This window comes from Lycorma delicatula, chromosome 12, assembly GCF_047948215.1.
Source record: "Lycorma delicatula isolate Av1 chromosome 12, ASM4794821v1, whole genome shotgun sequence".
Lineage (NCBI taxonomy): Eukaryota > Metazoa > Arthropoda > Insecta > Hemiptera > Fulgoridae > Lycorma > Lycorma delicatula.
The window spans coordinates 69,678,617-69,705,975 of record NC_134466.1 but is presented as its reverse complement, the minus strand read 5'-3'; the positions used below and the strand labels follow the sequence as shown (position 1 = coordinate 69,705,975).

Genomic DNA, 27,359 nt, shown 5'->3' with positions numbered 1-27,359 from the left:
ATAAATTTCTTTGTGTTTAATATTTTATCATACAATTACAGAGAAGAAAAATCACAAACAATGTTTAAAAGATTTTTTGCCATACAACTAAGATTCATAGTATTAAACAAAGAATATTCATAGAGTTCACACAAAAAAGATTCATAAGTATTATAACATAAACAAAGATACTTTCATAGTTAATTTGAAAGATACAATTTTTTTTTAACAAGAAAACTTAAAAAACTTTTAAACGTACGAAACAAAAATGACATGTACATTACAAACGAAATGTTCACAAAGACAGCTTAACAACTTGAGAAAGAATGTATCAAGAGAGTTTTTTTTACATTGTCGAGTCAAATACATAAAATTGAAAGAATAAAAATGAACTTGTGTAATTATGAAAAAAAAGAAAAGAAAACAATACAACAATCTCAAAATGTTCTTTTCCTCTTGTTCACAATTAAAAGTTATTACCATTCAGGATATAAACACATGAAATAATACAGAGTTAAATCTTAATAAATAATCAAAACAGAAGGCATAAATGAAAATCAGCTGAGCATATATTTATATGTTGAATGGAAGCTACTGCATTGGCGTACACACAGCCTTCTATTTTTTCTGGCCAATCACAGTCATTTTCATTCAGGTTGAACACAAGATTTGATGGGCATGGCATGTGATATTTTCTTTCACCTTCACACATGTAGTACATAGTGCAATTTGCTTTATCTGGGTGGTATGAAGTATGACTAACTTCCTCTTCACCTAAACTGCATTTTCTGTGGAAAAAATATATTCATTATACTCTTGCTTTTCTAAACATAAATATTCAAATTTTTAGAGGTTTTACTAGTTTTGCGACTTAAAAAAGAAGGAAAAATAAGGAAATTATATTGTATTTTTCCTGATGTACACTATTCATTTCCATTATTTTTTATGATTATGATGCACATACAGCAACTGAGATAAAGAAGGCATATCTTTCTCTGATAACAATGATTTTCACTATATACAGTGGCCAGTCCCTACAGTGAACAGAATGAAAATGTAATTTGTAGTACTGAACACCAGTTTTTTTATCGACAAATGCAGCAGTACATTCATTTCAGTGAAGGCACCGGAAAATACTCCTCTTAGAAAAGAGCTTTCCCTAGTAAGATCATCGTGTAGTAGGTATCTTTGAGTATGGCTATGTCATTTTGTGAGTGACTTGTATTACATATTAAGTAGCCTATTACAGTACAATACTTAACATGCATAAATTCCATAGTTACTCCTAGATCACAAAATGCTTTTGAATTTAGTAGAAATATAATTGTTTTACCTAAATGTTTTTTAAAATTTAAACTAAGGTCCAACTCTTGAAAAGTAATGAAAAAAATGATTTTTCAACTAAGAAAAACCTATAAAACTGTATATGCAAACTAAATTTTATACCTGGTTACTATAGTAATTGCATTCCTTTCAACGTAATAGTTCTATAACTCCTGGGTCATCTTAAACATTTTTGACAATAAAATTATGTTAAATAAGGATCAAAGACCTACTATGTTAATTGTTTTTAACACTGACAACGACATATGTTTAAAAACTATTAATCATCGAACGTAAATTACAAGGTTGTGTGCCTTTATGATAGACATTTGAAAGACAGAAATGCTACTACTACTTTGGCTTTGATGTGATTGTTCTAGAGCATGTAACTATTCTCATGGTATCCGGTAGATACTGACCACATCAGTTGATACCACTTAAAAAAAAATATAAGTAAAAATACACTTAAGATAGAAAAAGAAACAGGCTGGTAGAAAATATAATAGTTGCTAAACAGCTATAGAACAGTGAATAGAAACATAAAAGGAAATTGTTATACTTGGATAGGTTTGTGTGTTGCATTACTCCATCCATCTCACAACAATTATCCAAAAGGTGCGTGGCCTTGCAGCATTTCCTGATGAAGGTATTGATTGACAGGTCTTGAAAACCTCAATAATTGATTTGGAAGGATGAATATTTTTGTATTTTATATAGGTATGTGATAATTATGTGTAGAATGTCTGTCATGTTATTTTGGTATGTCTACATTTGGAAGATTTATAAAGAAGATCCAGCTGCTTTTAAGATAATATTTACAATTATAATTAAAAGAAACAAGTAAATAACCTCACTTAGTATTTGAGTACGTCTCAAAGAACTGTAATCTTTACTGCTAGTAAAGAATATAAAAAGCTACTATAGAAAGTAATATCTTAAATTTCAAATTTATTGTACTTTTTTATCACAAATAATAGAAAATTCACTTTCATTTGTTTTAAATAAATATTGATAAAGCTCTCTACAGTATTTTATAGATTTCAAAAGTTATCTCTTGATTAACGATAATTAGTGTTTAATAATTTTAATTTTAATTTAATTATAATTTTATTTTTGAAAACTTATTGAATTATCGTTTGAACAATATATTTTATGTTTTTAACACAAAATTAAAACAATAATAGATAATTTAAAAAAAGGATAACAAAAGTACTGAAAATTATATATCTGGTTAGGTAACATTCTATTAAGTATCATTTTATAAAGTATTAAAGGGGAAAAAATGAAAGTAAGAAGAGGAGACTTACAATAAAGATTAAAGAATAAAGAAGTTATAATGAAATAAAGAAGGATGTACAGAACAAGAAAAATGTTCAGTAAATAAAATAATACAAATTTACAGAAATAGAAGAATTGTACAAAATTTATGGCACATCATTTTGATGCGTTTGATATTTTATTTTGTTTATTTTTCTATTGTTTTGTATGAAAAGCCTTAAAATACCCATCTTATTATAAATCTCAAATACAATTTACTTAAAAATTACATTACGTTAGGGATACAGGCACAATTACATTAAGGGTCTTACATCAATTCAATTCAGTGACAATTCCTGAGAAAGTTCTGTAATCTTGAAAAAAGTAAAGTTCTATGAAAAAAGTACAAACAGTAACATGTAGGGGATTCAAATCTATTAAAATTCTACTTTTAGCTAACTACTTGAACCTGAGGTAGCAACATCACAAATCAATATCAGGAATATTATCTACTCATTCAAGTTAAGGATTACCACCACTTAACCCTCCATTAGGAGTCTGGGTGAATAATGCAGTCACATAATTTCACAGGGTAGCTGTTTAATACGTAAAGTATTAGCTGTTAATATGCACTTGCTCAAGGAAATGAAAGTGGAAACTAAGTGTCCACAGGGAAGCTTGAAATACTCCTACTGATGGGCTGTTTTTCTTATTATGTGATCCTCTACTGACAGATGGACTGGATTTTTAATTATTCAGTCTCTTCATTGATCCTGGATCCATTCCTCCCCTGGAGTGTCTAGCGGGTTATATCTGATTGCTAACTGGGTCTGTGCTGTGGATATGGACACTTTAGATTAATTTAACCGGTATAGTGTCAAAAATACAACCAAGGAATAAAGAATGCATTGAGAACTCAGTAGTAGTAGGAAAACTGAACTTAATAATGTTGATTTCTTTTAACAGAGTGCGTTAGAGTAACAGTACTTAAAATAATTTGTAAAAGGGAATGAAAAAGATTTATTGTATTCCAGAAGATGAAGGAAAAGTAGTAAGGGATTAAGAATCCAAAAAAGTCTATGAGAAATACAACAAATGGGACTTTACAATTACATCTACCAAACATAAATTAAAAGTTAGTGAGAGAATGAAACAAATAAATAAAATTACTATGAATAAGTTTTCACATATAAATAACAAAGTATGAGGGAAATTTATTGTAAATAATGAATAATGAAAGATAGCGCTTATATTTTTTATATTCATCATTTTCCTCACTTGAAGTCATTCATTTATTTATCTTTAAGCAACAACAGTTTTATACTCACTTGCAGTCACTTAGTGATAACTGAATTTTATAGTGAATAAAAAATTCCAAGCCTTACTGGAATTTAAATTCTGTGACAGCCACTCTGGCAAATTAAAGGGGTTTTAAGTTATGGCAGCTAATGAGCATCCTCAGTAAAGAATAATTTATTTAACTACAGATGTATGAGCAGAAATTTAGTGGAAACAAATTCTGTTGACATTTATAAACTGACATTAATAACTCATAACAATGAATTATTATAAATTTTAATTTATTCTCTATATATTATATATTAGATAATGAGATCATTATTAAAAATGTGTCAAGTCTAAACAAACAGACTGAGGAGGATATGGTTTCTTTAATAATTATTTAACCTGGTTACAAAAAGTAAAGGTTATTTGGATACTCAAATTTCACAAAAAAAATCTATCAAATAATATTTCTATTCTACTCCAAAGTTAAACTAATTTCATACAGCTTGAAACAGTAAAATAATTCTTACATCAACTAAGTAAATTAAACTGGTGAATTAAAAATTAGTTATCGTTATGCAGAATGTATACAGTATAATTTATTATTTTATTTTTGGTAAAGAACTTACGATCTTTAGTTGTATAACCACCCACAGGTTTAGAAGTTTCATAAGGACAATCATATTCCAATTTTACTGTGTAACCATCTAATTCTTGTCGCATTGCAATGGCAATTTTCCTGTTCCAAAAAAAAAAACCTCTGACCATCCATATCTGCAGACCAAACCATGTTACCTCCAAATCCTTCTTCTTTTAATCAAGCCATCTACAAATGAAAAAATTAAATATAATTAGTAATAGTTTAATAATACCTTAACGGTTAATACCCACATTATAATACCTTTAAAGGTCTTCATCTTGTAAGAATCTGTAGGTGTTGCTGTTTACTGCCACAGTAAATAGCTTAATCACTTTACACATTGATTGCCAACTATGTAGGATTTATGAAGTCTCCTTGTGTGTTCTTAAATTTTGAGTCTGTTGTTTATGTAGTTTCACTATTGTTTAAAACTCTCCTCTATTCAGTTGTCATCCGTTTACCATGTTTATTTTATTTTAAATACACACAATATGAAATTTACTTCATCCTAAAGTTGGATTAAGGGATTTTTATTTTTGTATTGTAGTAATTTGTTCAGTTTGGATTTTTGAGATAACTCGGCCAATAAATTTTTTTTTTTTCATTTAACTATTTTTAGTTAACGTGATACACAACAGGCATAGATTTACAAACACCTTATACAGTCCACTACTATTGAAAAAAATCAGAAAATGTCCTTCATTGGCAGAACAAAAGTCAGTTAAATTTATCAAATGAATTTACTTCAGAGTAAATAATAATAATAATAATAATAATAGAATAATTCACTCAATGAAATAAATGATAGATTTACATAAAATTAACGTAATAATTTATTTTATTTAATGGAATTTACAACTACACAAATACAGACGACGTTTGGCTATCTCTGTCGTAACCATTGAATTGTGCAGACAGTGATTATTAGTTTGCAGTATAATTATAACAACATTTATATTATACGAGTATATGCAAGTTTACCCATCATGCCTGATAAAGGTATTCAACACAAGCGATGAAAGAGTTAGTTGGCTACAGGCATTTTTAGTAGCTGAATCCGCGTGGCTAGGGATTCAACAGAAACTCACAATTGTAGCTATTTTTTCATATTTAGTGTCATCATCATGTATTTTATCTTAATATTATTTCATGTTTTTTTTATATTTAATAATTAATATAAACTTTAATCAAATCTATTTTTGATATTATAATTAACTATTTATTTTGTAATCCTGCTTTGAACAAGGTTTTACCTGGATAAATGCTGGAACAGTTCCTTTTACATCCATGAAATAGCATAACTATCCATTCCTGACATGAACTACATGTATTGTTACTGGGTCTTTAAGCATAATGGTGTTTTCCTCTAGTTGTTGTTATTATTAATTTATTTATAAGATATTTATTTTTACAGAATTATAATAATTCCTCTGACAATTCATGCAAATCTGAAGGACCACTATTTTCTGGTTGTGGGAAACTGACACAATAAAGAAGCGCAAAGTTCACAGAAAGGATTACAAGTGAAAATATAAGTTAAGGTTAGAAAAAACTAATAATATACATGTGGTTGAAACACAACCGTCAAAGAACACTGGTATCCACAATCTAGTATTCAAATTCGTATAAAAGTAACTGCGTATACTAGGATTTAAACCTTAGAAATCTTGACTTCGAAAGTAGTTGATTTGCAATGACGAGATTACCATTAGACCAATCCGATGGGTTGGTGACTTCTTAAGTTTGAATTTTTAGAGTAGTTACTGTGGAATTTAGAAGTGCTCAAATAAAAAAACAAGAATGCTAATAAAAAAACGGTTTTGCACATAACAATACACTTTTGTTCTGTATCCTTAAACGCAATACATACTTCCAAAATCCTTCTTATTTATTTAATAAGATAGATTCGAAGGTACAGAAGGTGTCGCAAAACCCTATTTTAAAGGTTGTAGAGATACTGTCGCCGTCTCTGTCATACTAGCGATGCCCCTCGATAATAATGAAAATATAAAATGTACAATTATTATCCTGCACTAAACTACACGCAACTCAACAATTTATTATTCGCCAATACCAATAAAAATGAAAATAAAGATTTACACACACCTGAATCAGTACGCTACATAACATATTTAACTCTGTCAAAATTATTATCCAGTAATACATTATTATGGACTATAATAGCATTTATTATATAAAAAACTGTTTTGGATCAAACCAGTTAATTAACTGTAGTTAATTCTCATGCAGCGAGGAAAATGTTAACTCTCGGTTAAAAAAACGGTTTTTTATTTATTTAATACCTCCAACGTTACGTAAAAAATAAAAATTGTTTTAACAGGATATAGTAAAAAATTGATAAGCTTTAATTGCAACGAACTGTTCGTTATTGAATTCAATACATAATGAATTCATAAAAACATACATTGTTTGTATATGTATAAACACTGTTTTATCACAGGATTACAAAAATACAAACACGAATGGCCGCAATCGGCCGTCGGGTTCACCTCAAAATGGCTGCCAAAATTAAAATTTTATAATAATCATTATGTAATAACGGTATAAGCTACCAAGTTTGTTCAAATACACTAATGTACGGTTTACTAAGATGCATAAAATATATAAATATCAATTTTGTAAATCACGTGTAAACGGTGGAAAAATTAACTTTTTAATAACTGAAAAAAAAGAAAACCACCAAAACACTAAATAAATAAATTACATTAACTTAGCGTATGTAATAACGTTAGTGAAAATAACTTTGTTAGAAATGAATTAACGATTGAAAAAACAGTAATAATAATATTACCGTAAAAGTCTTAGTAGACTTTCCATTGATAACTGCTTTATTTTATTTTTAAGATTCTTAAAATTAACCTGCTAGATGGTGCGCTTATAATCTAGATTGGGATAGCTAAGATGAAGAGACATTATAACTATCAAAGTTTTACTTTCCCATTAATAGCAGAGCTATAGTTCTAGAAGGAAAAGTATTAAAGGTATTGTAATCCATCCAATTTGGGTACATGAGGTTTTACCTGAATCTTGACATTTTGTCATCTAAGGAACCCAAAAATCCAGATGGAAATTTTCAGAATATTAATATTTGTATGTACGTCTGTGTGTTTGTTGTTGGCCTATAAATCACATTATATCTCCAAAACTACTGGACCAATTTTGACCAAACTTGATCAAACTACTTCTATGTATGAGGCACTGCCATTAAACTTTCAATTTATAGTCAACGGGATGAGGCTGTAGAGCAAGGTCACCCTCAGTATTTCGAGATTTCGCTTATTTAAAGTATATTTGCAAAAAGAAATATCGCATCCTACCCCAAAAAATGCTGTTGTAGTAGCCTGTTATGTTGTTATGTCACAAGTGAGCAGTAGAATTAAATAAATGAATAATTTTTTTCCTCTGGGCCAAATCCTGCAGTTAAGTATTACACAGCCCAGGGGAGTATCCTTATGCTTACGGGCCTCCATGTCTCAGCCCACCGGTCAGATCTCACTTTGTGCCTGCCTCTAACCCCCCAGAATCCACCAAGCCCGGCTATGCCATCCCTGCTCCGGAAGCCGGTACTCGGCTTTTTGCCAATGCCTCTAACAGGGACACCTCTTAAGTATTTTTTCTGTGTCGGTTTAAATGTAATTCTGAAGACCCTTCTTTTAGCAACAAAAGATTAGAATGTGATCGTTTGTGTCACTCGAAGTAAAACTACCAGAAACATCAGAATAATGATATAGTACACCGGAAAAATCACTCACAAGACTAGCGCAAAAATCACAACTTGAAACTACACTGGAATGCGATGGTTTCATCATTCGCAAATATACCAAATATTAAGTAAAATTCAACTCAAGGTAGACTCTCTGGGGAAGAACTTTTTCAACAAACAAAGGAACTTAGCAACCTCAGGTTAAGATTATGTATGGATCTTAGCAGCTTACCTAGCATAACGACATGAAACACATCACCGACACAAAAAATAATATATTGGAACTTTTCCATCGTTGTGGAGCTGACTTAAATGCACACCTTTGTGCAAACAAGCAAATCAACATAACACCATGCGAAGCATGTTATCAGACAACATCCTCTATCTGTCTCTCTTAGTCGACTAATTTTCTAATGAAGAAAATTTATTACTCTCACATTGCATTGTCATCTACAATAATTCGGTATGCAAATTTTGACCTACTTCAGTTAATAGGAAGAAAGTAAAAAATCGATGTCCAAGTTCAATCGACGGCAGAAAGTTCAATCGTCGATAGAAAGACTTACACAAAAAAGAGTTAAATAAAAGCATATAAAAAAAACGCCAAAAGTTTTACGTAACCAGAAAACTTGAAAAATCTTTAAATCGTACTTACACTGACAAAATCAGTAATCACATTTTTATCAATAGTATGGTTTTTGAAATAATTTCTTATAGAAATTTTACTTTATCAAGATCTGAAACAGAATCCTCACAAAACATCATTGCTGAAGCAATTTTTAACAATCTCTGATCTATTTGAGAATACTATGTATAAATTCCTTGTTTCTGTCCAAAAAGCTCTGAAAATTATATAAAGATATAAATTGTGTTCTTTCCATGTAAGCACATAATTCTCAAAAAGCATTCACATTCTAATCTTTCGTTGCTAAAAGATAATGGATCTTCAGAATTACATTTAAACCGACACAGAAAAAATACTTAAAGGTTGAACTCTGAGTGTGGCTCTTTTATTGAAACTTTTTTAAGTTATATTGTTATATACTCATTTGTAGTGATGTAATTTGTTGTCATGGATTTGGGAGTGACAAAAACCTATGTGGTTATTCACCCAAAAAACAATTAACAATGGCAAAACAATTAAACAATGGCAAAAAATTAATTGAAGCCTTCTTAAAATTTTTGAATGAATATTTTCAATATGAACTTCATTTTGTAGTATCAACATTGTATAGCAGAGAGTATGAGAAGAAAATAAATGCCAAGTGTGCCAAGTTTATAACACTGTTTCTTTTGTGAGCTTTGTGATAAGGAATTCAATAAATCACTGAAAAAAGCTCATTGTACATAAACAAGACAAATGAAGTGAAGTTCTTAAATTTATTAATTATCTACACTCGTCAGAAAATAACTGGCATAATTTAAAAAATATGTTGGTATGAGGTAATTTATTATATTGTAATAAACAAGTCAATACTCCACAACATACTTTTATTAATTGTTTTTATGATAATGATTCCCAATATCTCAGAGTTTTAGAAAATATGCTCATAAATGTAAACACATTATGATATGAAACTAGAAAAAAGACGAGCCTATAGCCCACCGTGTAAATGTTAATGAAACGTCTGATTTTGTTAAATGTTTTTGCCAGTTGTAACTAAATAACTTCATGAATTTAGCATACTATCAACAACAAAAAACTTTTACGATGAAAAGTTTCAAAATTCTGAACATTTATAGCAGTTTCTTCGGTTGTGATTTTTAACACAGCTCTAACCCCATTGTTTTCCTTTTTTGTCCCCAAAGATCAATAAATTTATTAAAGGTATATTAATCGCTTTTATTTAAATATATTAATAAATGTAAAATATAAAATTAAAGAAAGCTGATACGATTATTCCAGAGCATTTATTCAACACAATCCTTTTGTTTAACCAAAACAATAATTATTTGTTAAAAAAATATATATATAAGCAATATCCTGCAAATAATCTCATGTCCCTTCTATTTGCTTCCTTTCTATTTGCTTTGTCCCTTCTATTTGGTTTTCATAATAAAAAGTGAGCACATGTTTCGGTTACGAAATCGAAGCACGGTGTATCAGTTTCATAACAAATCGATGCACTACGCTTCTTTTTTAGATTTATAGATTACTTGGGATAAATTTAACTACACTGATTTTTATTTTTTTTATTACCTTATTTTTTAAGCGTAAATAAATGTGTATACAGAGTGGCCGAAAAGTCGCCATACCCCTAAAGTTAACGAAAAATATGAATTTTTTTTAGGATATGTTTATAACATACGGTATTTTCATTGGGATCAGGTGGCAACGGTTTTTTAGAACGAAGTATATGAGTTCATGAATGACAACATACGAATCAAATACATCTAATCAGGGATATGTTTCGGCAACGCTTTAATAAGCAGTCACCATCATGAAAAGCAACAATGTTGGCTTGAGAAAAACATCAATGAACTGTCAGATGCCAACATGGAGCGTCGCGCTGTATCCTGCCGGGCTTTATTAGAAAAATTCCCTGCTGCAGTGCACCATGGAAAGGTGCTTTTTACTGACGAATGTGCAATCTACCGCAGTTCGCGTGCCAGAAATGTGATATTTTGGGTGAAAGAAGATCCTTATTACGCGACACAAAAGGAAAGAAATTCACCGCACGTCATGATACGGGTTGGAATGACAACTCGTTATTTGTTTGGTCCTTATTTTTTTGACGGGCCAGTGAATGCACAAACTTATTTAGAGATGTTGCAGGCGCGGGTAATACCACAGCATCAAGAGAAGGATCTCATGGAACAGCATGGTTGCAGCAGGATGGAGCACTTGCACATTTTGCTCTATCAATATCAGCATTTCTAAATCATAAATTTTCAGTTCAATTATGGAGTATCGAGGCACATGTATCTGCATGTCACTACACCACAAATGAAGAGTTACATGACGCTGTGAGGGACGCCTTCCATAACGTAACACCAGAAATGCTCTGTCGCATATCACAGGACGTGGTGACGTGTAGAATCGTGCGTGCAAAAATGAGGGCAAGCACACAGACCCACTGAACCATTAAAATTAATACTATTTATCAAGCGAGTCAATAAATAATTCATTATTGCATCGCATTTTTCATTTATAACTTATTAGAAATTTTTAGTTTTTATTTTAGGGGGTACGGTGACTTCCTGGCTATTCTGTACATTTTTCAAAACTATCTTTTATGATTTTTTTTAATATATAATATAGTTTTTAATATATTTATTTTACAATAAGAAAGGCTTGCTTGACCTCTGCTAATATAGTATTACCATAATCTAATTACCCAGCAGACCATGATTATTTCTGCAAGCATTATTTTTTTCTATGATGAAAATAGTTAATTATCCCTGTATGTATTATTTTCATGAGAAATAATTTAAGTTTCTTGTATACAGTAAATGATTTATAAATAAACTGTTGAAATTAAAAGTTTACTGGATAAGGAAGATTCTCATATCCCATGCTGCATGGGATTTGCCAAATTTCTACTGACAAAAACCTCCCCTTCCCTGTCCATACTAAACCCTTTTTTTTTCTTCTTTTACATTGGAGGAGTGGAAAGCTCTGCTAGTCGCCGCTTACCCGTACAAGATGACAGTGTCGGGCTTTCACAGACTAAAACCCCTCCTCCATTACTAACAACTAATATTAGCTTACCATACCATATAGATGGAAGGAGATTGCAATACCTAGTCAATGGATCGGGGTTTTGCGGTTACTAACAAGAGGGGCATAATCGACTGCATTAACCTTGCTTGGCATATGCTATTGCGCGAAATCCCATAAACATGGAAGGACATTTCAGTACTTATTCGGTGGAGTGGTGGTTCTGCGTTAGTAATGAAAGGTAAAATCGCCTGAAAATCTTGCCAATATATATATATAATCTCACTTATATTTCGATGACAAAAAACTTTTTTTTAAATATATTTAAATCAATACGTTTTTTATGTTAATTGATTCTGGATTGAAAAGATCATTTTTTCTGCCTAAAAAAATAATTTCTAATTCCTCTTTGTGACAAATTCAAGCATTTTTTACATGAAAATGAACAAAAGTAAGATAAAATGTTATAAAATGAGCAATAAATAAACAATAGAAAAATGATCATACAAAAAGTCCTAGGAAACAATAAAATACGTTAAGTATGACTGACTGAAATGTATTGCAATGAAACCGGTAACCCAAACCATTTTACTATGTATTTTTTAAATTTAAATCTATTAAATAGTAGTATATAAATGATTTTAATGTTTAAGGAATTTAATGTGCGACTCATCAAAGAAATGAGACCTGTGAATTCATAGCAAGCCATATTCATCAAAAGTAAGCAAATGGGCTACATATTTCAATAATTTATAACAAATTCACTTAAAGTAAATAACATTACCATTCAGTATTTTGAATTCTGAAACAAAATCCTTATTTTTTTTTAGATGGGGATTTTTCCCCCTTCAGCAGGCTCTTCTATTATATCAGCAGCATACTGTAGAATGAAAAATCACTAATATAAAATGAACATGTTACATCATAGAGAATATAATTACAAGTATACTTTAATAATTATGACACTTGAAAAAAATGTACTAAGAGAAGAATCTAAAGGATGTACTAAAGAATGTATCTAAAGGATGTACTAAAGGAATCTAAAGGATCTTAGTACATCCTTTAGGATGTACTAAGATCTGGAATCTGGAAGCAAAGGATAACTGGTTACTTAATATTCCAGTAAAGAAATATGTTAATTGCCCATGTTTCGCTTATTTCACCCAATAACATATGGAGTGCCAACAGTTACCTTTAGCATACTGACTGAGATTAAAACAACAGATGTTTTAAAAGAAAACTGTTCATACTTTTTTCATATTTTTCTAATTTTTAAACTTTGTAAGGTAAATCCCCTTCCTGGCACATTGCCATACTACAATCACAGTTTGGAATGAATATATTACAAAAAATAAAAATAAAAAACGAATTATTCTGCTTGCTACAACCCAAAAATTATAAAATCCTTACAGATTACAAATTCTTTTTAGTTTCACAAAAAAAAAAGAAAAAAGCTTCCTATTGAAGTAATTTTTTAAATACGAGACCTATTCCAAAATTCAAGCATTTTTAAAACACAAAATAAATGGTTATTTAAAACAGCTGGCAACTAAGTGCTTTAATGCAGCTTGGGGCTCCAAAAAAGTGTCAATGAATGGCTGAAAATGAGATGACAAAAATCATTGATTAAGGGATACAAAAACTCTACCACAGATATGATAAATGTCTACATTATGTAGAAAAGTAGTTTAAGAGATAAACTAGTTACTCTCTGGACAGCCCTATTATTTCTCATAATATATTTCCCTAATTTTATTTCTGGGATTAGACAGGATTATTTGTAGTTTGACAACTACATTCTTCTAAAGAAAATGAAATATAGAAATTTATAAGCTGTAAAAAATACAAAAATGATCAGGAATCAAACCCACAACCTTATGGATGAAAGATGGAGGTGTTACCATTCCAACACATCAGTTTATTATATTTTCTCACCAAAATATAATGCCAACAACATTGAAGTGTACCCAGAGTTCTTAACTCTGATGATTTACAGGAACCATTCATCAAACAGGATAAAAAAGCCCTTACATACATTCTCATATCGTCCCATCTAATACTTCATCAGAGAAATAATTTCAAAAATGTTTCTGTTTAATGATTTTTCATCTTTTAATAATTTTTTTGAACAATAATACCAATTTTAAAACACACTATGACTTTAAACATTCACTGCATTTCTCAAGATACGAGGAACACTCAAAAAGTTATCAACCTACCTTAAAAAGAATGGCGGTGGAAATATAGTGTCATTTTTATTTTTCAGTGTAGATCCCTTGCACTTCCACACACTTGCTCCATTAGCCTGCACAGAGATTACGCCAGAGTAAAAAAAATTTTCTAAAAGAAATTCAGTCACAATTAGATTGTAGCACATACATATTATGAACCACAAATAGGTATCACTCATCTCAATATGAAATTCGCAACACCCGTAGGTAGATAACTTGCCCCTCATATGTAGTAACATTTTTAAAATAAAACAATCAATTTGACTGATTGTCAAACAATACTGACTGAATATATAATTATTACGTAATAATAATTAAATTTAATTAATTAATTATACAGGTGTGATGGTAAATTAATTACATATGATTTTTATTAATAGCAATATACATTTTCTATCTTTTATTTTTATATTCATTTAAAAGCACATTCTACTTGTATTGTATAATTTGCAAATTTTTTTATTTAAAAAATTTATATGTAAATTTCTTACATCAATAATTGTAGTAAAAAAAAATGAAATCCATCTTACTGCAATTGTACACCTCATATATAAGTAATCCTTTATGCAATAACCGTGCCCATCCTAACTATACATTATTATATCCTAATTATACATTTACGGAGACAATCTCAAAAACAAATTATTTTAAAATTAGTTACCACCATCCAAAATCGATTTCTTCAAGTTGTGAACATTGACTTTAAAACATGCACACCAACCGTAGTTAAACTACATGTTTTCCAAAAATCTGGAGAAATATGGAAAATAAATTCTAAGACACAGTGACTAACAGTTGATAGCAGTGTATAATTACATTATATTTTCCAACATTTTAAATTATGGACACTGAATCTAAAATAAGGCTCGTCTAAAAATCCTTTATTTTAATTTACAAATTAAAATAAAGTTATAAATTAAAATTTTAAAATATTTTAAGTTGTTTTTTTTTTTTTTTAAAGATACTAGTGTTTTTGCATTACATAGAAAGATTTAATATATTAAACAATTTTATCCATACATCAGTCGTTTATAAACAGATTTGAACAAATGAAATGTGATTTTGTTCATAATAAAAGGCTTAACATTTTATTTAATACATAATTTGATTGAAAAATTTAAATCCAAATTTTTGAAAGGTACATGTGCACCAAATTTCATTAAAATATTTCAATCTGTTCTAAGATGTACATTTTTATTGAACAAACAAGTATAGAGAGAGAAAATAACCGAAATATGGAATTTCTCTACTTTAACATTTTTCTTTACTTCGATGTCCTGTAAATTTGGCCAACACTTCTCGAGACACCTGTACATTAAGTCGGTGGTAAATAAAAAATGTGTTAAACCATATATTTTACAGGGTTATATTTAAAATTTGATATTTAAAAAAGTTGTGCCATTTACAATGAAAATCAATGGATTAATATTTCTTAAAATGTTATAATAAAATTAGAAATTAAAACTCTTTATTATTACTATTATCATTATTGAACTGCTTCAAATTTAACAAGATTTTTCAAACATTCAAAATTACCGGTTTTTCTGTAAAAGAAGTCTTCTATTATCATTATTTTTCTTCAGAAAGTGACAAAAACGGTTGAATTCATTGTTACGCAAACGTTTTTTAATTTCGTTTCATCTATAGCAACGTAATGCGTTCTTATAAACACAAGGATGACTATGACGTGCTAAAAGGTTACAAATTATATTAAAAGCTTAATAAGAGGGTTTATATATCAGCGTATACATTGAAATAAACACACGCTAGGAAAACATAAGTACTCTTTAATGGATACATTACGTAACAAAATTATAATACTGTCTTCGACAGCAGTTAAAACGATGACGTTCGTCAGGAGAAAATCCCGTAATAAGGCACGGAGGTGACCGTACATAAGTATTTAGTATCTTACCGATTGCCAAGTTATCCTTTAAAGCCCTCAATCTATATAAAATAAAAAAAGATATCAGATTGGTTCTCAAAGAAGCAAAATGTTATGAAAGTTCATTCTTATATGCCGTACTGCATTCCAAAAAGTAAAACTAACATTATGAAAACGCGTTTGCTGCGATAGAAACACAGTAACATAGGAATATCCTAACGGATTTGATAAATCAGAATACGTCTCAGTGGAGTAATTATAGTCATCGTAAATTCGCTTCTAGTCTTCTAGCCCCAGGTACAGACTATCTCTTCTAAGATATTTTCAAACGAAAATATCGTGTAGTGTAAATGATAACGATAGTAACGAGTAATAATAATAACAAAAATAACTTGTTCTAATCTAGTTTTCAATTTCACAGCCCTCTATTTTCGGTCATCATTAGCACTTAGGCCAACATAAAATTTATCAGTCTTTGTATTCTACCTCGAAGAAGTGTCGGTAGATGGACTTATATACATTCAGGCCGTTCTGCGGCTTAACAACGGTATTGGATTTGAAATGTATCGGTATTACGGACCAAGATTACGACTTCCTAGTTTTTAACGGTGTGACAAAATTCATACGCGATGATTGCAGAACGGTGAACGTAAACCGATTATTTGTTCTTGTAATTCAACTTTAAATCCCGGAGATAAAACGTCAGTATTTGTTAAATTTAACGATCTATTAAAATTTAAAAAATGAATTTATATAAAAACCGAAGTTGTGCGAAGATCAAAACCGAGGATAAAGGATACAGGACTTTTCATGCGGTCGTATTACAGTGTCATAATGAAGGGGTGTTGACCGAGAGTTCTGGCCGAAGAAAATGTTTCCCTTATATTTTATGGAGCGCTGAAGGAACACAAAATATATAACGTAGACGTTGAAAACTGACATCAAATTAGTTACATAACGTTGATGTTTTATATCGAAACGTTAGAGGATTTCGAACGAACGCTGTTTTTTTACATCGGTGGAAACAGTACGTGATATTATTACTTTTACGGAGAAATTTCTTTTCGATACCAATCTAACGGCGTATTTTCCTGGCTGTTGGATATATTTTTTTCTGATAGAAATACACTGAAATTATTAAACGTTGTGTAGGAGATTCTCTTATTGCTGTTGACAAGAAGATTAAATCTTTCCGAACTTTACACAAGAAATTTACGCGGCTTAAAATAGCGTGTTGCATCATTTACTCTCCTTCATGAATTACACTTGGATACGGGAACGCAAGAATGGCGGGAGTTTCAATATTTCTCCCTACAGATCGCAGAGCCTGGACAATGTCCCTTGCTGCTGTATCTTTCTATTGTCGGGCGGATTTCATCGTTATTTAGTGGCGGTTATAAATTTTAAGTTTTATTTACGGACGGATTTGGTAATTTTCGTTCCTATCCGTATGGACCATCGTGAAATTTATTTACCGGTTCTGACCGTGAGACACTAAGCTTTTGAGTCTAGTAATCCCGGCGTGATTTCCCTTCAGTCCATCCACTGAAGTCCTTTCGGTACCAGCACCTATGGGCTAGCAGGAGTGCCCCTACCGGAGCCCTAGTTATTTGGAGGAAGAAATGCACCCCGTTCTCCGGAGGGAGTCGCATATGCTGACTAAATGAAATTGCGGTCTCTTCGTAGGACGGTGTGGGGTGTTAGCTTTTTATAGTTTTAACAAAATTTAATCGCGAAAACGGTTTTTCAAACTTTCGCGGCCGGAATTTTCGTGCGGTTTCCATTTATAGGTTACGCGATATAGAGGCTTCTAAGCCCGGTTTGTCATTTTTGACTCTCGTACCGCCTCTTCACGACGGTTCGTTTAATACGGCACGAGGCAGTTTTCTTATACCCTGTGGAGTACGGCCGCTCTCCGGAACAGTCTGCGGGCCTGCGCCATCCCCACGTCGGATACGGTGTATAATCCCGCATCGTAGCGAAGAGTGACGTTTCTGACGAACCACGGTGCTCCAAATATCTTCCGCAACGCTATGTTTTGGACGGCTTCTAATTTTTTTTGAAGCGTGGAGTTCAACAAAGCTCCCTACGCCGGGAAAGCTTATGTTAGAATCGGCAGGACGTATAGCCGAAAAATGAGCAATTCCATATACGCTGCATCCGGTTCTAATGACACTCTACTTTCAGTATCACTTACCCATCGTCGTCTTGCCTATTCGCCATAGCCGTTGTACTGTTTGTATATGTGAACGGTTATGTGCAGTTTATCTGTTTAGTATATCTTGTAAAGTTTAATACGATAATTTATGTTAATTACGGCGTTAAAATTAGTACAAAAGGACAGCGTCTACGATCTTTTAGGGTAAATGAAAAACTAAGCGTTATAGAAGAGGCTGAAAAAATTGTAAATCGGGAGGCAGAAAGAAAATTTGACGTAGATGAAAGCTGCATTCTAGACTGGCGTAAGAAGAAACCACTTCTGGTGAAAGGCACTGATAATAAAAGGGGTTTTCGTGGCTTAAAACAGAAATACACCGACATAGAAAAAAAGTTGTACGACTGTATCGAAAAAAAGGAAATGCGGTTATGCTGTCATGAAAGAAATATATCAATCATATGGTCGTCAAATCGCTGAATAAAGTTGATTTTAAAGCAAGCCGTGGATGGACCTACTAAATGGTGGTAAGGTCGTAATATATCAAAAAAATTTACTTACGGTCGAATTTGGTTCATATTCAGAATATATATTACTTACGTGAAAGGAGATATTTTTACGAGGTGGTGGGTCGTGTTATTTAAAAAAAAATTATTTATGGTCCGACATCGCTCATATTCAGAATATATAATAGATAAAGAGAAAGGAGATATTACTGCAAAAGGTGGACCTCCTAGGTGGTGGTGGAACGGTGTTATTTTTAAAAAAAATTATTTATGGTCTGATTTGGTCGTTATTCAGAATATATACTGGTTACGTGAAACAAAATATGTTTGCAAAACACGGACCTGCTAAATGATGGTTGAATCGTGATATTTCGAACAAAATTTATTTACGGTCCGATTTTGTTCATAATCAGATTATATATTACATACGTGAAACGAGATATTTTTCCGTGGTGGTGGTATTTCAACAAAAATTTCTCGTATCACATAAGTAATATATATTCTGAATATGATGCAAACCAAATCATAAATAATTTTTTTTTTATATATTACGACTCCACCACCACCTAAGAGGTCCATGATTGGCAGAAATATCTCGCTTCACGTAACTAATATATATTCTCAACATGAACCGAATCTGACAATAAAAAACTTTTGAAATAACAATACCCCACCACCACGCAAAAATATCTCGTTTCACGTAATAATCGGACCGTAGAAAAATAATTTTTGAAATATCACTATTCCACCACTACCTAGGAGGTCCACGATTTGGAAAAATATCTCTATTCACGTAATTAATATATATTCTGAATACGAGTCAAATCGGACAATAAATAATTTTTTTTTTAAATATCACGACCCCCCAACGCTAACTAAGAGGTCCATGTTATGCAAAAATATTTCGTTTCACGTAATTAAAGCATATTTTGAATATGAACAAAATCGAACTGTTAGATAATTTTTTTTTTTTAATATCGAAACGAGATATTTTTGAAAAACAAAAATATCTCGTTTCACGTAACAAATATATATTCTGATGAGCCAAATCGGACCGTAAATAATTTTTTTTGAAATATCACGACTCCACCACCACCTAGGAGGTCCACATTTTGCAAAAATAACTCATTTCACGTAAGTAAATATATTCAAAATATGAAACAAATTGGACCATAAGTAAATTTTTTTGATATATCACGACCTTTCCACCATTTAGTAGGTCCATGTTTTTCAAATACATCTCGTTTCACGTAAGTAATATATATTCTGAATATGAATCAAACCGGACTATAAATAATTTTTTTTTTTTAAATATTACGACCGCACCGCCACCTAGGAGGACCATGTTTTTCTTAAATATCTCGTTTCACGTAACCGACATATAATCTGAATACGAGTCAAAACGATCCATAAATAATTTTTTTTTTAATATATCACGACTCCACCACTTCTTGTGTCTCGTGACAAAACGGTGAGGAGCCACGAACTCGCCCAAAATGAGCCGATCACTTGCTCGAGTTCTTCTCACAGTCGAGCCACACGCGTATTTCAAATTCAACTTCTAATAAAGAAATGTAAATAAAAATAATCCAAATAATACATTTATAATTAATCAAATATTTATTTGTTATTCAAAAATAATTGTATATAGTTTGTTCGTAAATAATTTTTCATAAAGTATAACTAAAAATTACGAATAATTAATAATTATTTAAATGTTGAAATTATAAACAAAAAGCCGTCAATTTAATTCACGTTCAAGTCATTTCTTTATTAGATGTTGAATTTGACGCGCGTGGCTCGACTGTGAGGAGACTCTAGCAAGCGATCGGCTCATTTCAGGCGAGTTCGTGGCTCCTCACTGTCCTGTCTCGAGACACAAGTAAAGAAACCGTAGTAACTATAAATAAATTTAACGTATTAAAAAATTAATTATACGATAATAAAAACCGGTTTATATCTAATTAACTAGCCGACTGCAACTAGAAGCTAAATGTACTTCTTTAACGATATACTTGACACGGACATTTATACTTTTTAATTTTTAATATATCAGGAAACTTCTGCTACCTCAGACTGGAAAAGTTATCGCTATACAGAAACGGATTAGGACAAAGGGCGAGGTTAAAGGAGGGGCACTAACTTAAAAAGATACTACATCTGGATCACGGTAGTTTTTAACATCACACAAAAGAGCGTTTTGACACAAAATGATAATGATTTTGTCATTTTACCAGGTGAAAAGAGAAAACATGGTATTTAACTGTACCTCTAAAAGGGATTATTAAGTATCAAAGTACGGATGGTAAAAGAACAATTACCTCGTAATACAATCCCATCATAAGTATAATTATTATTAATAATGTAGGAAACCATGAGGTTGGTGAAGCTATAATATGAAAACTTAAATAAATAATTAAAATTTACTCGACTGTTGTAATATTAGGAAACATTAAAACCGAGTTCGATAAGAACATGAAATTAAAAAAGATTTATTTGTAAAGACAATAGTAAGTAATATTACAAAATGTTTACCTTCAATGAATGTATACAAACTTCTCAAAGTTACGAACATTTTTTTTTGTAATTTTTTTCTGTTTTTGATTTCATATTATCTTAAGGCTCAAATCTTATGAGATAAAATAAAGTTTTTTTTTAATCTGATAGATATGGTACAGATATTTGTGATAATAACAATTTCATACAAATTCCACACTTATGATTCTTAAGTAAAAAAAAATGAAATTTTTATAAGTAAAAAATTAAGATACTGTTAATATCCGTAAATATTTATAATTTTTTTTTTCAGAATGAAAAAATTAAGCGGAAAGGAAAGTTCAGGCAGGTAGTAAAGAAATTGCATGTGTTGAGGGATAAAAAATTTTCATTAAATGAATATCAGAGCCACGAGTGAAAAATACTTTACGATAAAACTTATTTTTCAAGGAAGAATACAGTGTTCAAGGAAAACAGTATTGTTTTTAATCGGGCAATGAGCGGTATTTATTAATAGGTTTAATAATGTGTTGATTTAAAATTATTCTTTCTTTTTTCTTAAAACAGAACATCGGTTATCAATTATCTATGTAATTGTTGTACAAATAAAAAGCAGTGCATTACACCTATAGGGGACAGCACTATAAAAAAAGCGCGCCACTTGCTAGGTGGTGAGGAAATCGGCAAACAAATTTTTCAGTTACATATTACGCTGGAAGTTTATTTACGGTTACACGTCGGTGACCAAAATTCTTGTGTATATCATGGGCTGCCGTATTTAATTAATTATAAATTTCCAACATCTTATACTTGTTAATTATGCTCCATAGGATCAATTTGGAATAATTCACAAATGTTTTGCTCCATTATGGATATTTTTTAAAATATTCAGCAAAATTTAAGTAATTAAAACTTCAGTTAGCTTCAAGTTGTTTACGTCGAGTGTAAAATCATTATTCATTGGATTTGTAAAACCGATATTTATTGTAAATAATATTAATTCAAAAAATATATTTACCGTTTGTAATATTTATTAGTGTATTTAATTATATTTGATTGAACATTACATCGCCAAAAATAGGGGCAGGACCAGCTGCAACAAATTACCGCAGTGAATATTTGTGCTTGTTCAACGGTATATGCATTTTGAGTATATTATAAATCAAAGCGCTTTATGTTCATTTAGAATTAAAATAACTTAATAAAATAGAATTTCTTAAATGAAATAAAATTTTATACAAATATGGTAAATTACATAAAGAATTGCGAGTACTGTATACTGCAGCTTAATTTATATCACTTTAAATGATTACTTAGAAGCAAATAAACAAACTTGTTAATTTTTTCAGAAATCTGTAAAATAAATTAAAAGAATTAAACGGATAGGTTATGAACATTGTACTGAAAAAAAGGCATTTGACATAAAAATGAAAATAGTTTTCAGTAATTTAGATAAAAGATTATGATAATTAAGCTTCATCAAAAATTACTTCATTCATTGAAGATATCAAACATAATAGAGCTGTATCAGAATGGAATCGCTGATCTCCATGATGGAGTGGTAGCGTCTGAACCTTTCATCTTGGGTCCCTGGGTTTGAATCTTAGTCATTTTTCATACGCTATAAAACTATATTTGTATAATTCCATATATAAGCTTTTGTGGTGAATGAATGAATGAATTTTGAATATCAAAAAAACATACCTGATTTAACCAGAAAAAATATATAAAAACTTGCTTTGTTAAAAAAAATTTCACACTATAATCGAATAAAAATTTAAGTTATAATATTCCATTAATCTTTATAATATTAACCCGCAGTTAAATATTTATTTATATTCAATAAGCGTAAAATTATATTATTTTTGTATTGTATTGTAATTCACATTTTAAGTTATAGACTTACTCTCTTGCCTGTTATCTAATTGGTCAGAGTCATCAGACAGTAGGCTGTATAAGGTATCTCCAGATAACGGTTAATCATGCTCATACTCTTTCGCTTTTTATTGAAGTAAGAATTGAAGGTTATTTTGTTGCGGGAATTAATGTAAACAATACATATAAGTTTAATTAAAAATAAAGTAAATTTAATTCTAAAATAATTTAATTTTGAAGCAAAATGATACTGTAGGTTGCACTTTTGTTGTAAATGACAGAACTTATTTCTTTGATCTACCTCGTATTACAAGTGTCTATAATGCTGAACTGGCCATCAAAATACCATCACATCCTATAGCTTATCTGTAGCTATTCGTATAGTGCTCTCCAAGCTTTATAGGATTTGTATTCCAGACATCCTATTGTCACAGAAATACATAAAACAATCACTGAATTAAGTCATCACAACACACAGGTGAATTTCTACTGGATTCCTAGACATGTGCAATTCCTGGGTAATAAACACATGGATTCCATTGTTAAAGATGCACGTAGCCAACCGCCTTTCTCCACTTGAGTTACAACTACAGATTCAATCGATTGCATTCAACATACACTTCGAAGAAGGCGGCAAGATGACTGGATCGCTACAGTAGATAATAAACGACGACAAATAAAAGACACAGTGTTAACATGGGACTCTTCATGCAGGACAACTCACAAAGAGGAAGTGGTCCTCTGTCGATTGCGATTAGGACATACCAAAGCTACTCACAGATACCTGATGTCAGCGAAGAATGCACCACTGTGCGTCTGATGCGAATGCTGCTTGACTGTCCACTACAACTTTGTGAACTGTGCAGCCACCTTATGTTACAAACTGAAATTACCAAGGGAAATACGATGAATCCTAGGAAATGACAAGGCTGTATTAGACCAGGTATTATCATAAATATTAATATATACTTAATAAGATTATTCATATTTCATGTATTACCCTAACTGTTGCGTTTCTTTTACCGTTTCAATTTTATTCCTATTATTATCTTAGTTTTAATCATATTAAAACTGTATTTTTGCGCTTATATTTTAATATTCCAAAAGAAGCCTTTATTATTAATTTAACCTGTGTAATGATAAACGCGAAAGCGTTTTTTGGCCCCCAGAAAAAAGTAATTTCTTAATTACCATTATTTTATTTTAAAACCAATTTCAACAAATAATAGTACTAAAACGTTACAAATAATTTTATTTTTATTTAATCAAAGTAAAAGCTAAACAGGATTCCCATGCATAAGCGGGGTCTCAAGACCATTTAAGAATCTCACGATCATACCTCTCCTTAAGTTTGCTAAAGCATATACACTTCATGATAATATATGTACATAAGCATCCATAAAGAATTCTTACATTTTTATATGTTGCATTTTATTGTTGTATTACCAATTCTGCATTGTTTAAAGTAGGATTTGTATTATATAGATCATACTTTTTTTTTAACTTATGTTGGCAGAACAGATTTCAAAAATAGTTTTTTTGTAAATCCCTTTACTTTAGTTAATAAATAAAAATATAAGTATTTGTAAATTTTAGGGATATTATTTTTTGAAGTCTGTTTTCATTTTTTTTTATAAATTATTTTATTTGTCAATCTGTCACCTATTTTATTTATAATCTATATACATATATACTGTAATTATATATTATATAATTAAAATACAGGTAGGCCTGCTAAACGTGCTGCTCAAATGAACCGGCGATGTTTAAAGAAAAGTTACCAAGAAAGGAATGATCATTTCAGAAAAATAGAGAAAGAAATGCCATGAATATTTCCACAGAGAATTCTCAACAATGAGAATGTAGACTCTCATAAATGAGAATGTACAACAGTCGATTCTTACGGAATGAAAGTCTAGATAATCATGCTATCGAGTCAGTTTAATACACAATACATAAATTTTTGTCAAACGAAACGCAAGAGCAACATTCTTACTGCCTCAGCTTTATATACAAGGAAGGAGAGTTACCAGAAGCTGTACTAATAAAATTTGATGACAACTATCGGTACAACTCTGGAGCTATTTATCAAAATGCAGGCCAACATATGTACACATACATCCTTCTATAATCTTTAATTGGGTTTTTTAATATTTTGATTAGTGGAAGTTATGAAACAGCGAGATTTGGAAAAATTCCATCTGTCAAAATCTTGACCGATCTCCATATTCTATAATAAATTATTAATGGGATTAACTTTCATAAGTCCTATGTGCTGTAAAAGAATCATCATAGGCAATCTACAAGACATATTAAGTTAGTTAAAAAATGATACAGCAATCCTCAAGAATAATAAGTATTCCATGTCAATGTTTTTGGAGAAAATAAATAAAATCATTTTACACTGTCTAATCAACCGAGTCAAACTTATTATTGGCATTTTATGGGCAATAATTATATGAATGGCACCTTCACTCTGTTCACCAAAAACATTGGCTGTATAACAAGCATTGTTATTTTCAGAGAATACAACTGACTCTGCCTGTTTTACTTCATTAAAATCTCATTTGTCAGGGTGATTAGAAAGATAGAGAGGTAGCACAAAACAACAGATTAAATGTCCCTTCAGCTGTGAAACTGTTTATTAAATGCACTGCCTCTAAGAAGTATGTTAATTAGAATCACTTTTTTTTTGTCTTCAATCATTTGACTGGTTTTATGCAGCTCTCCAAGATTCCCTATCTAGTGCTAGTCGTTTCATTTCACTAGCAAATATAAATTACAGAAGAATGCAACATATCCAAAGGGAACTAAGCCCAATAATAATTAAAATTATGACCTTAGTTGGACCGATCTACTACATGCAGCTTTGTTCCTTTACTCCACATCATTTTATTTTGCAGTACAGTGCTTACTGAAACATTCTAGATATTACAAAATCATCATGTTGTCACATTAATTTATACACTCCCAGATTTTAAATAACACCTAAAACTTGAAAATAATAATTTTTCCTTGAAGACAAATTCCAAGTGAATACTAACTGTATCTAAAAAATTTGTGTTATTCAGTATTATTATTTTGGGTGAGAGCTCTTGACTGTTAGTGGGAAGGCAAATTACAGTCAACATTTTTTCTACGAATCATTTTGTTTGCTTAACAACTGGTCGTAGAAATCTTTTATCAAAAATCAATTCCCGGCTAAAAAATCACAAAAAAAAGTGTATAAAAAGAAACACATAGCTGAAATTTGGAAAAACGTTTTATTTACATAAAATTCTGTTTGCCTAAGTTTTCATGAACCGAAATTGTTTAAAAAAAAAAATGAAAAGATTCTCTGAATTACGGATGAATGAATGACAAAAGCTACTTAACTTTTTTTTATCCTTTACGAACTAGTAAACGTAAACGAACTAGGCTGAATTACAGCTGACTTTTTTTTAATGATAAGAAATGAATTTTTTAGTGTATGAATGATGTTCAGTATTCAGTATTCATACCTAGAACCTACTGGATGAAAGTCAAAGATCGCTATCACAGACGGCAGTAACTTCAATTAACTGTAGTAATACCAATGAAATCTTAGTTACTAAATCATGAAAAAAAGTTTTTACATTATTAAAATAGAAACTAACAATTTGTAAAATACAGTAGTAAATTAATACTGTTATGATGTAAATAAGAAATTTACTGTTATTTGCTAAAATGCTATTCACATGCCAGCAAAATTTTGAGGTTAGACTTGAACATACCTCATTTTTATTAGGGCTTCCGTTTTCCATTATTTACGATTAAAATACGTTTTCGTGCTGTTTCATTAACAGTTGATACCACCATATTGATTAGGAATATTTAATACTATCAAAATTGAGGAAAATACAATTCTCTAATTCAGAACTAGCCCACTAGTATGTAAAATGAATACTTCGATAGACCGTGGATGGTCACATGACTAAAATTGTAATCTACCATTGGCTGAATGAAAATGTCAGTTTTGTAACCAAATAATGTATGTATAATGTTAAGTTTCAAAAACCAGATCTATAGTTTATCTCTAAAAAACCAATGATTTAGTAATTTATGCATTAATTTTAATCATAACATATTTAGTTCAGTACTGCCAACAAATCACTCAATTTTTATAAAAATTGGAGAATGTGAATTTTGCTTCTATACCCCTCAAATAAGTAGGGGCTTAATAAAATAGAATTTTATTTTTTTAATACAGATTTATCAGTTAATTCTAAAACGAATCTTCTACTTTCAAACTATACAACAAAACTGTTTTCTTATTACTACACACTTCAGTTTACAAGAAATATTATGCTTCCACTGTCATTTTA

The 27,359-nt window shown here is 30.5% G+C and overlaps 1 long non-coding RNA gene across 1 annotated transcript; it reads right to left on the bottom strand.

The window, feature by feature from the left end:
- Positions 1–267: 267 nt before the first annotated feature.
- On the bottom strand, positions 268–26,946 carry LOC142333000 (uncharacterized). The gene is made up of 4 exons (XR_012758486.1): positions 26,769–26,946; positions 14,088–14,173; positions 4,473–4,669; positions 268–767 (listed from the first exon to the last, which is right to left on the bottom strand). It is a non-coding gene; the product is annotated as an uncharacterized LOC142333000 (long non-coding RNA).
- Positions 26,947–27,359: the final 413 nt, after the last annotated feature.